This window comes from Panthera onca, chromosome D2 (genome assembly GCF_046562875.1).
Source record: "Panthera onca isolate mPanOnc1 chromosome D2, mPanOnc1 haplotype 2, whole genome shotgun sequence".
Classification (NCBI taxonomy): Eukaryota; Metazoa; Chordata; class Mammalia; order Carnivora; family Felidae; genus Panthera; species Panthera onca.
The window spans coordinates 30,505,749-30,518,258 of NC_138349.1; the positions used below are offsets into that span (position 1 = coordinate 30,505,749).

General features: G+C 44.5%; 1 long non-coding RNA gene across 1 annotated transcript in view; it reads right to left on the bottom strand.

The window, feature by feature from the left end:
- Positions 1-12,000, bottom strand: part of LOC144613186 (uncharacterized) — a 365,982-nt gene extending 353,982 nt beyond the window's left edge. Inside the window, exons 1-2 of the long non-coding RNA XR_013550546.2 lie at positions 11,694-12,000; positions 587-1,866 (exon numbers count right to left, since the gene is read on the bottom strand). This is a non-coding gene — a long non-coding RNA (uncharacterized LOC144613186). The remainder of the gene's footprint in view (positions 1-586; positions 1,867-11,693) is intronic.
- Between the last annotated feature and the right edge of the window lie 510 nt (positions 12,001-12,510).

The window sequence follows — 12,510 nt, forward strand, 5'->3', positions numbered from 1 at the left end:
GAAATCAAGAGTTAGACGCTTAACTGACTGAGCCACCCAGGTGCCCCATTTTTATTTCCTTTTAATTCACATCATGAGCACTTTTCAGCCATAAAAATTATCTGAAAACATTATTTTTAATAGCTGCCTAATATTCTCATTTAAGGGTATACCATAATTTATTATGGAACATTGGGTTCAGCTTTGGCCTTGATTGCTAGCTAGCACATACTCTTTTTTTTTTTTTAATTTGCATCCAAATTAGTTAGCATATAGTGCAACAATGATTTCAGGAGTAGATTCCTTAGTGCCCCTTACCCATTTAGCCCATCCCCCCTCCCGCAACCCCTCCAGTAAGCCTCTGTTTATTCTCCATATTTAAGAGTCTCTTATGTTTCATCCCCCTCCCTGCTTTTATATTCTTTTTGCTTCCCTTCTCTATGTTCATCTGTTTTGTCTCTTAAGGACCTCATATGAGTGAAGTCATATGATATTTGTCTTTCTCTGACTAATTTCACTTAGCTTAATACCCTCCAGTTCCATCCACGTAGTTGCAAATGGCAAGATTTCATTCTTTTTGATTGCCGAGTAATACTCCATTATATACATATACCACATCTTCTTTATCCATTTATCCATCGATGGACATTTGGGCTCTTTCCATACTTTGGCTATTGTTGATAGTGCTGCTATAAACATGGGGGTGCATGTGTCCCTTCGAAACAGCACACCCGTATCCCTTGGATAAGTCCCTAGTAATGCAATCGCTGGGTCATAGGGTAGTTCTATTTTTAGTTTTCTGAGGAACCTGCATACTGTTTTCCAGAGTGGCTGCACCAGCTTGCATTCCCACCAGCAGTGCAAAAGGGTTCCTCTCTCTCCACATCCTCGCCGACATCTGTTGTTGCCTGAGTTGTTAATATTAGCCATTCTGACAGGTGTGAGGGGGTATCTCATGGTGGTTTTGATTTGTATTTCCCTGATGATGGATGACGTTGAGCATCCTTTCATGTGTCAGTTGGCCATCTGGATATCTTCTTTGGAGAGTGTCTATTCATGTCTTTTAGCACATACTCTTTTACCATGTCTACCTCTACTTGAATGAGTCACCATCACGTCTCTCAGGGTGCAGCTGCTGTCCAGGCAAACATTCCCTCAAGGAGAAGGAACTCAGGGGACAAATGGAAAGGAGAGAAAGAGCATCTTAGCACAAAGAGGGAAAGTTCCCCACCGTTTAGTGACTTCCCGTCTCTGCCTTGTGTCTGTGGAAGATAACATTTGGCCCAGACCGAGGTACAGGGTCGATTGATCTGGCTCGGCACTACAGGTAACCTTGGCTCCTACAAGCCCCCAGCATGCCCTCTGGCTGAGCAAGGGGGATCAAGCTTCCCCTAAGTGATGACTGCAAATTGGCCGTGGATCTGGCGATGGGCCCCTTGTTGACTTCAGAATGTAAAACTCTTACAAGGATAAATAAGTCAGTGCCATATCGTTACCTGATTTACAGTTGCCCGTTTCCCCAGAGCAGTAGGGAGCACTTCCTCTGAGGCACAATCGTGTAAAAACCCGAAGTGCATGTGAACCTCACCTGGTTAAGTCATTAGGTAACATGCCAGCCCCTCCTGCTCTCATGGCCCCTGGGTGATGGTGTCCGGAGTCCGGGTGAGAAGTGAGGTTTATAGCTCTGGGAGGAATTCAGGCATCCTCGTCAGAGAGATGACAGATGTGGCTGGCCAAGCCACCTGCGGGCCTAGTGAATGTGCATTTTTCTCACACATGTTCTGTCTGCAAAGCATTGGACAATGCTGGGTTTTCTGTGGGACGCAGATATTACTTACCTCCATGGTAAAAGCAGAGATGAGACTTGTCGGAGCATAGGGCAGCATTCTGTGGGCGGTGGGGTAATGTGAAATAAAAAGGAACATGAAATGCAAATGAGAAGAAACGCAAATGGACAGCAAATCTGAAAAATATTTAACCTCACCAGGAATCAATGAAATGCAATTAAAACTAAACTATCATGTTTTACCTATAAAATGGAGAAAAATTATTGTAATAGAAAATTACTAGTGTGGGCAGAGAAGACACTCTCATAAATTGTTGGCAGCAGCATAAATTTGTATTTGATAATTGGATTCAAAAACAAGCATCTGGAAGTCAACCCATTTGGTGGGTTATTCAACCTCTTGTCACCTACCTTAAGGAAGGTATCAGAGATGCCCATAAGGGTTTAGGCGTAAGCACATTCACGCAGTGTTACTTGCAATGGCAAAATATCAGAAACAGCTTATATGTCCCAAAATAGAGAATTAGTTAAAAGAGTCATAATAATTGCATGTGATGGTATCCCTAATACATATGTATGTGTATGTATACATCTACGTATATGTATAGGAGATGTATGTATAACATATATATCATACATATACCGACAGAGATACAGAGAGACTGGCAGATAGAAAGACAGAGATGGGGGTGGGGGGGCACCTGAATGGCTCAGTTGGTTTAGCGTCTGACTTCAGCGCAGGTCATGATCTCCCAGTTCGTGGGTTGGGGCCCCACGTTGAGCTCTGTGCTGACAGCTCAGAGCCTGGAACCTGCTTCAGATTCTGTGTCTCCCTCTCTCCCTGCCCCTCCCCCACTCACACTCTGACTCTCTCTCTCTCTCTCTCTCTCTCTCTCAAAAATAAACATTTAAAAAATTTTAAAAATAATTAAAAAGAAAAAAAGAAAGATGGAGAAGAACAGAAAACAGACAGATGAGAAAGAACCAAGTATACCCAAATGTTAGCAATAGCCTGAAGTCTTTCTGGCCACTTGGTGGCAGTTTGGAAAATGTTTCTTATTAGCTTCATCCAACCTATCTCAGCTTAAGAACAAGCCCAGAATAAATGGATGGGGCTTTGACATTTTGTTTAAAATGATGAACCAGGCCGGATCTCAATGACTTGTGAATTACTTGTACATTGATGTATATTTATTGATCATAAATCAGGATTTCAGACATGGTCAGGGTCTGAGATTTTCTTAGTGGGAGGGTGGGGATCTCCCTCCCCTAAAGTGCCATTAACATCACAAAGGGGAAGGGCAGCGTGTTGTCAGTGTTTCAATAGTCCAATAGAAACCCTGTGTTCTTGTAAGGAGACTAGAGGTGAACCCAAACCTGGACTATCTTTGGCCTTATCTGAAATTACATCAGCTCTGTTAGGCAGGTTGTCAGATCAGCAGCTCAGTAGCTGGTTAGATATGTCCTTGACTAATAAGAGAACTGGAAGATGAATTAAATGATACTGAGCCAACAACATTTGCTTAGTAGCTTGGTAGGCAGAAATCTTCCAAAACGATGGGTCTCTTAAGAAAAAGTAATAAAGAGCGTTGTCAATAGTGAAAAAGCGCCGGAGCCAGACCTCCACTTTCTCCACAGTGCCAGTTGGCCTTTCCTCCTCTTTGATCTTCCAGCACCTCTGCAGGAAGTGTAGGTCTGGTCACATGCTGCTGTGCGTAAAGGGGTTAGAGATGCCTTCTTCATAGAGGGGAGGGGAGGATTATATATATAAACATAGCTCACCAAAATATGTGTGCCCTCCAATCCAGCAATCCAGTCCCTGGTATATATCCAACAGAAGTGCTGCGTATGTGTGTTCATTAAAGACCCACACTAAGCCACTCACAGTGGCACTATTTGTAACACCTCCAAACTGGAAACTACCTACATGCCCATCAACAGTAGATTGAATAAGTAAACTGTGCTATATCCACACAATGGGATCCTATTCAACAATGAGAAACGAACAACCTAGAACCACATGCCCCAATACTGTGTTGAGTCAAGAAAACCAGACACAAAATGATACAGGCTGTGGGATACCATTTATTAAATGTATAAAAACAAGGAAAAAAGTAATCTGTGCTGTTAGAGATCCACCTTTGGGGGTGTTAGGCACTGGAAGGGAGACTGAGGAGGGCTCTGGGGTGCTGGTAATAGTCTGCTGTTTGGTTTGAGTGATGGTTACATGCATATGTTGTCTCCAAAAAATTCATGGAGCTCTACACTTAGGATGTTACAGTTTTCTGTATGTATGTTGTACTTGAATAGAAAGTTAAAAAGGAAACTAGCTTTTTTTTCCTGGAACAAAATGATATTACTTATTGGCATCATTACTGTAAAGCTCTTACTAACTTCCAAAGCCCTAGCTCTGAGTCTAGACTAGGATGAGAAGGTAAGAAAGGAAAAAAAGAAGGGAAAGAACAAGAAGGATGTGGTGGACAGACCCTCAAGTTGCCTCTACCCACGATCCCTACTTCCTGGTGTTCATGCCCTTGTGCGACCCCTCCAAGTGTGGGCAGGACCTGTGGCTTGCTTCTAACCAACAGAATATGACAAAGGTGGTGGAATGTATGTGATTGTGTCACAAAAGATAATGATGCCCATCTTGCAGGAAGCTCTCTCTCCCTTGGTGGCTGTGGGGAAGCAGGGACCACATTGGGAATCCCTACATGGCAAGTAACTGAGGTGGTCTCTAGGATCTGAGAGCAGCCTCCAGCCAACAGCTAACAACAACAACAACAAAATCCTTAAGCTCTCAGTCCTATAGTCTGAAGGAACTTAATGCTGCCAACAGCCATGTGAGCAGGGAAATGGATCCTTCCCCAGTTGAGTCTCCAGATGACAGTGCAGCCCTGGCCAATGCCTGGATGGCAGCCCTGTGAGACCATAAGCAGAGGATCCAACTAAACCTGCCTGGAGTTCTGACCTATAAAAATTGTGAGATAATAAATGGGTGTTGTTTTAAGTTTGTGGTAGTTCGTTACACAACAGCATATAATATAAGAGAGGTCAAACAGCCAGATCTGGATACAAAATGTAAGTGATGATACAAACTTAAGTTGTGGCCCTCAATTTCAAAATATTTCCATTTAAAATGATCCTGTGATATGGAAGTCTCTCAATGGGGCTAAGCCTGGACTCAGCCATCACTGAGGTCAACAGTCAGACACACCTGGGTTTGGATCCTGACTCTACTGACATTTGAACTTGGGAAAGTTTCTTTACTCTTCTGAGTCTCAGTTTCTTTTGATGAATGCGGATTGTGATATTTTGCATGGCACAGGCACACAACAATGACTAGTTTTCCTTCTTCCTTACAAAATGACATGTTGCCTCACTCAGAAGCAGTGTTCAGACAGGATGAGAGGCATTCTGGAGCATTCTGGGCCCACCTGAAGCAAAGGACTGAAATTAAAGCTACCACATGGAGAATTGCAACGAGATTTCCTTCGGTTTCAGGTTTGGAGATCCCTCAGAAAGAAGGCCCCCAAGTTAAGAGCTTCCATTCTGAGACAGCACACACACACACACACACACACACCCCTCTACAATAAACTACACCAACTCACACACACAGATCAATATGTCAGGGCAAGAGAGAAGGAAGCAGGCAGGGCAGATTGCCAAAGACAGAATCGGTGTGTGGGCTGTTGAGCTGTATTTCTGGTCCAATAAATCAATCTGCCTTGAAAGAGTTCCTCCGACTCCATGACTGTAATTGGAACTACCTTCCTCAGGGGCTGTTTGTTACGTTCAAGGTCAGGTGACAAGTACAGGTTTTCAGAGTCAGGCACAGTCAATCTTCACCTGCCTCTGGGAAGAGCTCTGCTCTATCTGGAGTATCAGCTAAAAATGAGTCCATCTGTGAGCTGTTGAAAACTTGGTAGAAATAGAATTGAGTTAGCCTCTGATTTCTCTCCTTGTTTTATTTCTAAACTCACTTCAACATTCTCTCTAGGATGCCTCCGCTAAAACCAACATCTCCATTAATTTGCAATTTGTTGAATCTTGCTGTAGCAGAAGCATCTGGGCACCGATCCCCCCAAAAACAGAAAATACTAACTGGTGCTGTTTATTGAGTCCTGAATGTGTCAGGCACTGCACCAACCATGCATTTCACATGCATTATTTCACTTAAAGCCACAACAAACCCAGGAGTCAGTTACACTAGCTGCGTTCATAACTGAGGACACAAGCCAATGACATTAACATGCTTACCTCAGGTCACAAAGCTGGGAGTTGACACAGTCAAGATTTGAACTGAGGTCTTTCTCACACCAAAAGTCATGTTCTAAGCAAGAAGCTACACTCTGGATCCAACTAGTAGACAACTGGTTATATTGTAATCAAGTCCCACTAATTGTTGACTGATTTATGTATAGGACTGTACATGAATGTGAAGCAATGATCCCTAGTCTCAAAGCATTTACACTCTAGTTGGGGGGAGAAAAAGAACATGCATATAAAGGATCATGAACATCTCCAGAGTGATGTGATTCTGCACAGAGCACACCAATGAAATGTGACAGAGAGACAGCTGCCTGTGAACAGGTAGGCTCAGGGAGTGTTTCCTCCAGCAGAGGGGCTTGAGCTGAAGCGAGATTGCCCTACACTTGGTGGGCGAGGAGGCTTGTTAAGCCAAAAGGATGAGGAGGGCATTCTGCTTCCTCCAGGGTGCTGTGTGGCAAAGGCAGGGGGGTGAGAATGGGCAGATACAGTGGCTGTGTTTCCACTGGAGAAGGCACGTAAACAAGCTGGGGAACACACAGTTGGCTGGGAAGAGGATCCGTGAAGAGCAATGATGGAAAGTAGGCGGGGCTGAAGGCTCAAGATATTGGGAACCTTCACGTCTGGCTGAGGGCAGGCTTTGTTCTACAGACAACATGGAGTTTGTTTGAGAAGATGTTGGGGATTTTACACAAGTTGGAGAATGGCCAGTCCCTTAACTTAAGTGGCCACATTCACAGTGTTGGCAGAGACCATCCAAGGCAAGTTTTGGGCTTCCCTCACCCCTTCTCTTGGCTCTCTCCTGAAGCACTCACGTGACCTGTTCAGAGATGGAAGTGAACCAGGAATGGAACATTGATCCCAGGAGGCTAGAACCAGTTTTTCAGACCATCACACCAGGCTGTGTGCCCCAGCCAGGAGCTTGGCATAGGGGGTGTCAGCAGGAAGCCAGCAGGGATTCTTCTGGTCTCTGTAGAAAGCCCTGTCACCAGCAGCCTCAGTGCCAAAGCCTCCTTGTTCACCCCCTGCCACAAGAAATCTGTGAGATCCTGTCTATGCGACCCGGATTTGGGGAGCTTCAGTTGGCAGCCCCTGATTTTTTGTTAAAGGTGTTTGTAACATCTTGTAAGTAATGACCCCCAGCTGACCTGCATTTCATCAAGGTTCGGGGCAGGTGAAATCCCAACGGCTGGCTTTCTCCTGGAGCAGGGGAGGAGACTCATCTGCACCCTGCATGAACTGGAGCAGCCCATATTCAGAGTTGGGAAGAAGGTTAATAATAGTAAACAAACTTCCTTGAAGGGATGGCCTAAAGGGGAACTAGTTATTAAGAGGGAAAAAAAAAACCCCAACACCACTGCTTTTATAGTAACTCTTAGTCTATAATGAGAAAACCTCCCTTCTGTATAAACGACCCCCTAATGTGAGTCACCCCAAGACCCAACTCTTCGTCCAGGAAGCAGGAGCATAATGGCGCAGTCAGGTGTAAATTATAGGAGCCCGCCAGGGCAGGAAGCAGGGTGAGTTATAATAGTAGAGTAAATTAATTTCACATAAGTGGGATTAGCAGTTAAATAAATAGCAGCCCCGCCACTAACCCCGTCTGGAATGCTGAGCGTCTGTCCTTTGCCAGGGGGCAGAAACCTTATGGCTGAGTAGGAATTAGGTCACAACATGGTCGCTACCCACTTTTAAGGACAACTCCTCTAGGAATGTAAGGCAGAAAAATGTTTGTGTTAGAACAGCATTCCAAGTTAAAAAAAGATGAGATGTGACCTGCCTCCATTGATGGTTCAGCCACCGCTCATGGTGGCCCCGGTGCCCCATGAGTCATCAGAGACCTAAATGCAACCTGAGCAGTGGGGGAGGGATCACCCAGGATTTGGGGTAAATTGGGGGCAATGAGGTCTACGGATGGACCCATGAGGAGCTTCCGTTCTAGGCTGAGAACTTGTTGGTTTTATTTTTAAGTTGTCAACCTCCCGATTGCTTGCTTGGGCTTTTTAAAGCTTTGGCCCTCTCATAATTTGACAGTGACCTCTGTTCAGGTGAGTGGAGTGCCAGGGTTTGGGGGACCGCAGAGTCTGTGGGCTGTGGTGTGGACACCAGGGTTTGAGCTCATTCAGACGAAGGCAGGTGGGCTGGAATTTCAACACAGCCTCCTGATATACAAGGTAGGGTCAGTCATACTTCATGGAGCTGTTGTGAGGTCTAAATTACATTAAGTCAAAAGCAAAAGGCCTCTAATCCTAGTTCTGACATGCTGAAGAGGAACAGTAAATAAATGGCAGCTCTCCTTCCTCTTTTTCCCCATGATACAGTAGAGCCAAATAAGAAAGTCCATATTGGACACCATCCAAAGGAGACTGTATCAATGATGAAATCTTCCTAAGGTAGGGGAGCATTAACAATGCTTTAGGTAATTCTCAGTAAGGACCTCTGGGAATGTTTCATGAAGCTGTGATTCTTTCTCTGCATTTGTTTAGGACCTTGAACCAAGCCAAAGTGGACTCCCAGTGTTGGCTGCAGCAGGGAGGGGCATTATCATGAGTCCTTTACACAGCTTCGTAAACTTTTTTGACTATACCCACTTGGACGGAGCCAAAGATCACCAACACCCCACCTATTCCATGTCTCTTCTGAATTTGGTAAATTATGGGGATGGGGTTCAGGGGAAGGAGATGAGAATTGCAGAGGAACCAGATGAATCAGTGGTACTGAACTTGTTGAACATGCAACATTCGTTACTCATTTCCTACTTATGTGAGAAGAACCTGACATTTTCTACTTGATTATAAATGAATGCCCTCTGGCCTCAAAAATAACCCTACTAATTTTACTCTACTAACCTGGAGTGTAAGATAAAAATTGTTAGAATAGCATAAATCCACAGACAAGCTAGACACCAATGAAGTGTCCCTAAATAATAGGGGAACAATCATACCAGCCTGCCTAGATTTTCCTGGTTTTAGCACTGAAAGCTCTGCATCCCAGAAAAACCCTCTGTTCTGAGCAAATTGGGATGACTGGTCACTCTACCATACCAGCCAACTGTAAGGGATTATGTACATATCTCCTTTAGCAATACGGATATATGAGCCATGGCTTGCTGAGTTGCAATTCATTTATATACAATGTCTAGATAGTGGGCAATTTTATAGGCCAAAAATATCCACTCAGGACAAACAAAAACCTGTCATCTGACTAAAATGGATAATGAAGGCACAAAATCAATAGTAATTTATAAATAAAAAGTATGAATAATAGCAACTGAAAGCCACAACAGCTCATAACAACTGCTGAAAAACCAACTGAAAAGAATCCTTCCAAAAATTGGAGAAATTCCTATGCAAAGTAGAGGAGGAAAAACAAATTTGAGTCCTTAGTAAACTGTACAAACACTAATTTTAGTTTACGAATACCAAATTTTTGTGGGTTACTGGCAAATAGCCTTTAGTTCTATGTGAGGAGGAAAGTCCACGAAACCTGTCTGTGAGTCACCTGTAGGAACCACAGAACAGATTTGCATTCTTGGATCAGTTCAAAGTTATCAGAATGACACGTAATTTCTACCAGGATATTTTGTCCAACACCTTGGAAGTCGCTGCTTCAGGCGCCTGGGTGGCTCAGCCGGTTAAGCGTCTGACTTCGGCTCAGGTCATGATCTCACGGTTCGTGAGTTTGGGTGCCACATAGGGCTCTGTGCTGACAGCTCAGAGCCTGGAGCCTGCTTCAGATTCTGTGTCTCCCTCTCTCTCTCTGCCCCTCCCCTGCTTGTGCTCTCTCTCAAAAAAATGAATAAACATAAAAAAAAAAAAAATAAGAAAAAGAAAGTCACTGCTTTAGCTTCCTTAATAAATGAGAAAACCAAGGCCCAGACAAGTTAAATGACTTTTCCAAAGCTATAATTGTCACGAAGGCACACAAAAAAGATTTTCTGCATGTTATTGAGCTGTGTAAGGAAGGCAGAATTGTAGGATTTTTAGATACTTAGTCTGTCATATATGGTCATCTCTCCAGATGTATCTGAAATAGTGAAAAGATAAATTCAGTTGGCCTCCACAAGGATGTGTTGAAGCTCTAACTCCCAGTATCAGTAAATGCAACCTCCCTGGGATAGAGGGACTTTGCAGACACATCAGGTGAAGATGAGGTCACTAGGTTGGGCCCTAATCCAATATGACTGGCGTCCTTATAAGAAGAGGGAAATTCACACACACATGCACACGCTCACGCGCACACGTACACGGGACCGTGCTGTGAGAAGATGCGGACGCAAGAGGGAGGTGGAGCTCTGAGTCAGGCAGCCACAAACCGAGGAGCACCTGGGGCTACCAGACCCCAGAAGAGGCCTGGAAGGATCCTCCCCTAGCGGCCTCTGAGCACTCATGGCCCTGCTGGCACCTTGATTTCAGACTTTGAGCCTCCATTCCATGGGAGAATACATTTCTGTTGTTTTAAGCTGTCTAATTTGTGAAATTTTGTGACAGCAGCCCAGGAAACCATTACAGGACCCCGAAGTGGCTCCCAGCTCCCAGGGACTGGGTATCTCCCTTCTCGCACCTCTCCTGGCAGCTGGTTGGGAACAAAAGAGAAGAGGCTGTCCTCATCAGCCTCTTTATTGTGTCCTTCCTGCCTGCCACAGCAGCATCAGAGAGCTTGGGGCCTCCCTACCCACTGAGTGGGCACACATCTCAATCACGGAGAGGGTGGCATAATGTCAGTGCCTGTATCTGGGCACCAGGAGGGTGAGGAAACCCTGGTGGGCACCCCCTCCCTTCTCCATGAAGACACTGTTCTGGCCACGTGCTTCCAGCGTGACCACTTGACATTTTCCTGTTCACACGCCATTTGACAAGGGCAAGAAATTTGATGAGCCATCCTGCCCTTCGCTGTTTTTCCTAGGACAAAAGCAAAGAGCTCATCAGATTACGGGGGGAGGGCTGCCACCTCGGAAACTGAGAAGTTTGCACATTATCTCGCTTTTTTGCCTAACATCTTTTTTAGATGCAACACGCAGACTTGGTTGGTTTTCAAATTACTGTGCCCATAAACTTCCACCCAGAGAAGAGAGTAAGCTTCCCCAGGGTGGGGGTGGCACCAGCCAGTGAGGCTGATAGCTATAGTCACCAGATGCAGAGTATGATCCTAATTTTATAAAATAAATGTACTTAAATGTCTATCTGCATATGAAAGTATCTGGAAAGAAAACACCAAAATGTTATCTATCCAGGATAGAATTATGAATGTTTTTATTTTATTTGACTTTTATTTCTTTTCTAATATTGCTACATTAAACAACAAGGAATGATGTAAGAAAACTAGCCAAAGAAAAATTCATCCGTGATTACAGCTCTTGAGCACAAATACCATGAATATTCTGGTGCCTGATAGAGGAAAACTCCAAGAGTTATAATAACATAGCTGCATATGATATATAACACGAATCTTTTCTTCCTCCAGCAAGGTATAAAGAGAGCTTTTTTTCCAGCGAAGCACTTTTTTCCCTAGTTGGGATCATCCTGTGTTTACAAAACTGTGGTTTCACTTAAAGTCATAACAACCATTTTCCCATGTTGTTCTAAACCCTTCCATCCACAATAATCATAATATCTAATAGGTGCATATAGTCGCATCAGATATACAAACATTCATTTACCTGGGGTTTCCTTGTGTATGTGTGAACCTTCATCCAGTCTGATTTGCCATCATGGAATGGCAACTTCCCTTCTGCTAAAGATGAGATAGTTTGCAGAAATCGGTTGAGAGCCAAGATTCTCCTAAATGTCTGGCCCATAACGCTGGCCCAAGGGAGGAGGGGTCTTGTTGTCCACTGCCTGCCTCCTGTGCTCCTGCCAACACTCGTGAGCTGGAGATCAGCCGAACTGGGTTGAGGTTTGGCCAATTTTTGGATTTAGGTCTGTTTTGCCCTGTGACCAGACACTCCTGCTATTTTTCACTTTGCTACTAACCTTGTGGGACTGAAAGCGATTTTTGATATCAGTTGATATTGAGTCACAAACATTATTTTTGCTACCAGGTCTCCACTTTCCTAATCTACCAGTGATATTTTCAGCTTGAATCCTTCCCTCCCCTCACTCACGTGGCATCCCTGTCTTTCTGCAAGGAGGCAAATATAGGGCATGTCACATCACTCCTCATTCCTCTCCTGTGGCCAAATCACCAAATGGTCACCACATTCTTTCCAGCAAAGCCTGGCCATGGCACTGATTGGCCTGGTGCCTGAGATACAAAACTATGTCGTGCCAGGACCCAATAATGTTTAGTGCCTCTTCTAGCGCTGATATTCTGTGAACCCGACCCAAATCTCTCCACTTTCACCTTTTTAATTTAAAATCTGAGGGGCTCCTGGGTGGCTCAGTCGGTTAAGCGTCCGACTTCAGCTCAGGTCACGATCTCGCGGTCCGTGAGTTCGAGCCCCGCGTTGGGCTCTGAGCTGATGGCTCAGAGCCTGA